Here is a 7,728-nt window from a genome sequence, read left to right on the forward strand (position 1 = left end):
GTTTGAAGCATGTGGTGGAAGCCATCTACTGAAGACGGTGGAACAAGAGCCCAAGAGCCTGACATATGAGTCCATCACAGCTGCCTTTAAATGTCCTTTACTTGAGAGAGAAACATTTTTCTTATTTGAGCCGGTTTGTTGTTGCTATTGCTGTTGTGCTATTGTTATGAAACTGATATACTTAATTAGTCCTAATTGATACACTGCCCTTGAAGATAACTTTATCAGCTTTGGTCTCAGCAGGAAACAGATGACATACTAAAAAGAGTTTAATGAAGGTATTAAATACAGGGATGTGGGATGTGGGATGTGGGCAGGGTTAAGGACCCCAATCAGGCAGTAGTAGCTACAGGAAACTGTTTCAGCCCCTGGGTCTGAAGGGATGAGAGGAAGGAGCTGTTAGTATAACACAGTGAGAGATGCACCTTTGGGAAAGGGGCTAGCCTACAAGAGCTATAGCCTTAGGAAACCAGCCACAACTGAAACATGGCCCAGCAAAGGTATAGATTTTCTCTCCTCCTTCTTCTGAAGTCCTGCTGGTGCTTCCTAATGGCTGAACCCAACCAGAAGCTGGAGGGCAAGGGAAACTGGGTGATGCAGTCTGTAAAGTTCAGTCTCCTGGGACACTGTGAAGAATTATTTTGAAGAGAATATGGAAGGAACTAGCTACATAAAATGTATTCTGATTATAAAATTATTTTTAGTTCTTAAATTATTTGAAGAGAGTGATACAATCTTAATTTGCATAAAATAATCTAATTTGTTTACTTACTGGTGCTGTTATAGTTGAAATGTGAAATGTGCATATTCTGTGACAGCAATTTCACTTTTAGGAAATCTATGCAGCCATTAAAAAAGAATGAGGCATGTCGGGGAGCCTGGGTGGCTCAGTCGGTTAAGCATCTGACTGCGGCTCAGGTCATGATCTCTTGGTCTGTGAGTTCGAGCCCCATGTCGGGCACTGTGCTGACAGCTCAGAGCCTGGAGCCTGTTTCGGATTCTGTGTCTCCCTCTCTCTCTGCCCCTCCCCTGCTCATGGTCTGTCTCTCTCTGTCTCTCAATAATAAATAAACGTTAAAAAATTAAAAAAAAAAAAAGAATGAGGCATGTAGATGTATTGCTTCAAAAAAGTTATTGACGGCATATCAGGGAAAAAAGTTAATTACAGACCAATCTGTTTTCATGGTCTGAAAAGAGAGCCCATGCACCAATATCTCCATAGAGATATATATTTTTAAACATAGGGCAAGGTTGGGAAGGACTGTTAACAATGGTCACTTTGCAGGGAAAGACAAAGCAGTGGCATAACAGGAGGGGCAGACATTTCTTTACATTAAAAAACTGGTTGCATACGGATGGCTTGACTTTCCTTTTGTTTTTAAAAAATCTTCTTAATGAAAAAAACTCACAAATCACAAAAATGTTGAACATATCACTTAAGAAAAATGTTAATTCTTTTTATTTACTTATTTATCTTGAGAGAGAGAATGTGAGCAGGGGAGGGGCAGAGAGGGAGAGAGAGAATCCCAAGCAGGCTCCACGCTGTCAGCACAGAGCCTGAGGTGGGGCTCGAACTCACAAACTGTGAGATCATGACCTGAGTTGAAATCAAGAGTTGGATGCTTAACTGACTGAGCCATCCAGGTGCCCTGTAAAAGGTTAATTCTTGATATAACTTTCACTATCTATATTCTTTTATCAAGCTGTTGCTTGTATTTATGCAAGGCTAGCAAATGAGCAGATTTAATAAATTATATGAGACCATTTGCTAGCAGGGTTTATTAAATTATATAATTTATAGAAAACATATACATGAAACTTGAGAAAATTTTTAAGTACTTAGAAACAGAATTAGTTTAGTAAAATAGTGGCCATTCATTTAATGTACACATTCCACATTTGAACTAGAATCCAATATTCAAATCCCCCAATAACATTTAAATATTACATCATTTTTTTTTTTGACTCCCAAAGTAAAAATACATTTTAATTTCATGCTGTCTTTGCTGGTAAGAGGACAGACATTTTTTTCCAGAGATTGTGAGAATTTTAAGGTAGCTTCTCAAAAAAAAAAATAAATAAAAAGAGATAAAAACATATTTTTATAACTCTTTTAAAGCTAAGCTGTAAATGCCTTTCGAAGGGATTTAGAAATTAATTGAATAACGTCTCTTTGGAATTACATTGCACAGGTATTATAGCAAGATGAAAATGCTTTAAAATTGGAATTTCAAGTGAAGGACAGCAAATAAAAATGGAGTCTCTGGTATTTTCTAGGCTGTGGTGAATGCTAACACATTTGTTCTTATTAATTATAAAGAAGGGAAGTTAAAAGTCTCTGAGCATCTTTTCTGAAAGTAGCCCACATGACCTTAAAACATAAGCTTGGTTGTAAGGAGAACAGTGTGAATGTGAATAGGGCTTCCCCTTGAATTGTTTTTGTGGAATAGCTATTAAGTAACACAGGACAGGCTGATTATGCTCTATGGAAGGTATACAAATTTTACTTTTAATTTTTTAATGTTTATTTATTTTTGAGAGAGAGAGAGAGATAGAGTGCGAGCGGGGAAGGGGCAGAGAGAGAGGGAGACACAGAACCTGAAGCAGGCTCCAGGCTGTCAGCACAGATCCCAACGTGGGGCTCGAACTCACGAACCCTGAGATCATGACCTGACCTGAAGTTGGATGCTTAACTGACTAAGCCACCCAGGCGTCCCTACAATTTCTTTTTAATGAAATAAACATGGAGAAAAGCATATTTACGGGAGATCATCGTTTTAGATGCCTCTCCATTTTCACCTCACACACTTGAGATTCCAGGTGATTCATATACACAGCATTTTGAGCAGAGTCATGCAGTGGAAGTGTGCTGGGCCCATATACACAGCATTTTGAAAAAGGTATTTTTCAAACTATTAATAAATTAGTTGCCATAGGAGTTATCTTCTCCAGGTCAGTTAGACTTACTACAGCAGAAAGAGAAAAGAGAAAAGCTACAGTGCTGCTAAATAAACAATCCATTGACAGAATCTGTTTAAAAAAACCTAACTAATCCTTAACAATAGTCATTCAGTCATTGTGCTGGCATTTGGAAAACATTTATTTATTTCTCAATTATTTAAAATTTCAATTTCATTTTTCATTTTATGGCACAATTTTTGTGGAATAAGCACAGGCAGATAGACTGTAGTTATGGAGTTTATGGAAGACAAGGGATTTTAGCAGTTAATTTTTAAAAAAGACCAAGAAGGGAGCCTGCACTCTACTATGTCTTTTACACTGTGGGATTTAAGCCCAAGTACCATGTTGCAAGATGCTAAGAGAGGGTTAGGGTCAGTTCAGTCCATCATTCAGTCTGAGAGCTGTAGCAGGATCATTTTGCCATTCCTTCTCAAGATCTAAAAATAAAACGGTACATTGTTGAGTTTACGGTGTGTATTACTATATTGGTAGCCTTTATTTCTTGAACACTGGCCTTGCAAGGACAGCAATCATAGGAGCCAGCGGGTGGACCCTGAATGACCACATCCACATCAGTTGCAATATCATTTAAGCAATAAAAAAATTAGACAAGAAAGTCTGGTGTAGGATAGAACTAGGAAGATCCTTGCTTAAACTCTGCTCCATTTGTCAGAGTCCCAAATGCAACAGAAAGCACTTTCTACCTACTGATGACATTTTATTTTAGAATTTTTTTACTGTGGTATAATAAACGTAACAATTACCATCTTAACCATTTTTACTTTTTTTTTTAAATTTTTTTCTTTTTTTTTTTTAATGTTTATTCATTTGTGTGTGTGAGAGAGAGAGAGAACAGGGGAGGAGCAGAGAGAGAGGGAGACAGAATCAGAGGCAGGCTCCAGGCCCTGAGCTGTCAGCACAGGGCCCGACGCGGGGCTCGAACTCATGGAGTGTGAGATCATGACCTGAGCTGTAGTCGGATGCTCAACCGACTGAGCCACCCAGGCGCCCCCATCTTAACCATTTTTAAATGTACAGTTCAGTGGTACTAATACATTCACATTACTGTGAAACTATCACTACCATCCATCCCCATAATTCTTTTCCTCTTTTTAATTTTTTAAGATTTTTTAAAAAAATGTAATCCTTCCACCCAACGTGGGACTTGAACTTACAACCGGAGATGAAGAGTTGCATGTTGTACTGACTGAGCCAGTCAGGCACCCCTCTTTTCACCTTGTGAAACTGAAATTCTTTACCCATTAAATAATAGCTCATTTCCTCCTCCCTCAGCCTGGGCAACTACCATTATGCCTTCTGTCTTTATGATCTTAACTACTCTGAGTATCTCATAAAAGTGGAACCATACACTGTTTGTCTTTTTGTGATTGGGTTATTTTACTTAACATAATGTCCTCAAGGGTCATCCATGTTGTAGTATATTATGGAATTTCCTTCCTCCTTTTAAGTTAGTTACCATATAGTGTTATATTATTTTCAAGCATACAATATACTGATTCAACAGTTCTATGCATTACTCAGTGCTCATCACGACAAGGGCACTCCTTAGTCCCCATCACCTATTTCACCCATCTGGTAACCACCAGCTTGTTCTCTGTAATTAAGAGTCTATTTCCTGGTTTGTCTCTTTTTTTCCCCCTTTGCCCATTGTGTTTTTTTGTTTTTTTTTCTTTTCCTTTTTTAAGTTTATTTATTCATTTTGTGTGTGAGAGAGAAATAGAGAGCACGGTGTGAGCGAGGGAGGGGCAGAGAGGGAGAATCCCAAGTAGACTCAGGGCTGTCAGTACAGAACTCGATGTGGGGTTCGAACTCATGAACCTTGAGATCATGACCTGAGCTGAAATCAAGAGTTGGACTGCCACCCAGATGCCTCTCCATTGTTTTGTTTCTTAAATCCCACGTATGAGTGAGATCATATGGTATTTGTCTTTCTCTGACTTATTTCACTCAGAATTTCCTTCCTCTTTAAGGCCAAATAACATTCCATTGTATATATAGGCCACATTTTACTTATCCATTCATCTATCCATGGACACTTGGGTTGCTTCCATGTTTTAGCTATTGTGAATAATGCTATTATGAACATGGGTGTGCAAGCATCTCTTTGAGACCCTACTTTTAATTCTTTTGGTATAGAATTTTTTTTGATTGATTAATTGTACTGGCTCCAAATAGCTGGGGTCATTTAATGTTTATTTATTTTTGAGAGAGAGAGAGAGAGAGAGAGAGAGTGAGTGCAAGCAGGGGAGGGACCAAGAGAGGAGGAGACACAGAAGCCAAAGCAGTCTCCAGGCTCAGAGCTGTCAACACAGGGCCTGACACGGGGCTCGAACTCATGAACGGTGAGATCATGACCTGAGCCGAAGTTGGATACTTAACCAACTGAGCCACCCAGGTGCCCCAATAGCCTGATTCATTTAAATAGCCAGACTATTAAATAGACTGCTCATTCAACATGGACAAATCCATTCTTCCTTCATTGGAAAGTATTTATTGAAAGACTTGTTTGTGTCAGGAATGGGCTAGATGCTGGGATCCAATGATAGTAAAAATAACTTGGAAATATAGATGATAGAGCATTTTCTTTGATTTAGAAAAAAACCCCCATGAATTAAATATATTGATTGTCTATCCCTATGATAAAAGGTGAAGATGATTAGAGAATTCACAAAATGTTCTTTCTTACCTCCATTTTTACTCCTGTTCTGCTGTAAAGACTCAAATATTTTCTTTTTTAAGTTTATTCATTTATTTTTGAGAGAGAAAGAGAGAGAGAGAGAGAGAGAGAGAGAGAGAGAGAGAGAGAAACCCAAGCAGGCCCTGTGCTGTCAGAGCAGAGCCCAGCATGGGGCTCAATCTCGTGATGGTGAGAGCATGACATGAGCTGAAACCAAGAGGCAGTTGCTTAACTGAGTCACCCAGGCACCCCTCAAATATTTTCTTGAGAGGCAGGGCCACTTGGGTCTTTCATGAGAGAGATTCTTCCCTGCATTAGCACTGTGATGGTTCCCAGCCTTCTAGATCAACTATTAGGAAGATGGAGCGGGGTGGCTGTGAGTTCTTGTGGCTCCAGGAGCTATCTTGTTTGTCAAGTCTTTGTCAGTTGGGATTTCTTCCATGAAGTCTTCTTTAATTTTCTAACTTGGAGTAATTTCTCTTTCAACTGCAACCATGCCCTCTCCTCTGCCACTAAGTATTCTATTAGTTATATCATATTACATGTCTGGGCTTCATAACTAAGCCTTGAGGAGGCAGGATCCCCACTAGATTCACGTGTGTATACCCACCTGCACGCACTGTGCCCAGTGCAAACTAGGTATTCAAAAAAAGATTAATGAATAAGTGGGTAAATTTGACTGAAGAAGACCTGAGGTCCCTCCAGTAAGTAGATGGCAGGTCGTTAACTGCAGAGCAAGTAGGATTTCCTGTGTTCTTGGCAGGGAGGGAGGGGATGGAATCCACTGGCTGTGGCATTTCAAGCGCATACATGTGGAGTACATGGATGTTGAGGTGTAGCTTTTGCACCATAACATGCAACTATTTGTTCCGTATTTCATGAAGATGGCTACCATGCCAGAGTGTTATTTTGACAAAATAGTATACTTTTTCTATAAAGGGCATTCTTTTATGTTATTTTACTGAAAACCCAAAGAAAGCAGGTCCACTATTAGCATCCTCATTTTAATGTGAGGATGAAGTGAAGCAGGTGAGTGACTTAGTGTTCTTATTCCATTTTCCCTGAGGATGCAGTCAGAAATGAAAAACCAACTTATATTACTAGCACTCATCATTTTGTATGAAATCAACGCTTCAAGAAACACTGAGGTCTCATGTTAAGTCCAAATTGTTATCATTAGTCAAGTGACATGAAAGGGATTATTCTGTTTTATAGACTCATTATATTAGGATATTAAAGAAAGCCAGGATGCATCACCTAGCTTGAGTATGGTGATATATTTGATAGTAGTCTCTGAGGTCTTTCTCATTAAATTTGATTTGGCTTGTGTGGTAATATTGTAGGCTTCAACAGGAATGTAAGTAAATGAAGTTAATAATATATTAAAATGAATCATACTGGCAATCAGGAAAGAGGGGAATAGTCATTGAGTTTCTGCAGGGACTAAAGTTTAGTTAATTAAAAAAAAACTTGATTCTTTATCTCTGTATTTAGCTTTAAAATACAAATCAATTGTAATGTAAACTTCTGTATTTGGGCTACTTGCCACAAAGGAACACTGGTGTTAAACATAATTAAAGTATATAATAATATTTTCACTATATTACAGGTAAGGAACATTAGGCATACTGAGAAAAAAATGCCTAGTCCAGGCTCTCTGGAGAATAACTAGTGGCCCAAATGACAACCCAGAGTCTTGCCTAGACCACTAAGGTATACTTTCCAAAAGGGTGTACTTTTACTGTTTACAAGTTATGCAAAGAATGAAATACAAAATATTTCAAAAATTGTAAGCTCTTTTTTAGTCACTAAAAACGTGTCTATCTATATTAAAAACCACACAAACCTTAGTTTATGCTGGGCACTTTTACTGAGAGCTAAAAAGAAAAAAAAACCCAGGCATCTATTTTAGAATGTGAACCATTCTTGTATGAAAACAAGTATTTTGTCATCAGTCTATTTTCCAGACCTTTTGCACCTGGAATCTTAATATTTAAAAAAAATTTTTTAACAGGAATTAGAATTGTAGTAGTCTCAAAAATATAACAAAGATGGCTTTAAACTGTCCT

The sequence above is a fragment of the Panthera leo genome, chromosome C2 (genome assembly GCF_018350215.1).
Source record: "Panthera leo isolate Ple1 chromosome C2, P.leo_Ple1_pat1.1, whole genome shotgun sequence".
NCBI lineage: Eukaryota > Metazoa > Chordata > Mammalia > Carnivora > Felidae > Panthera > Panthera leo.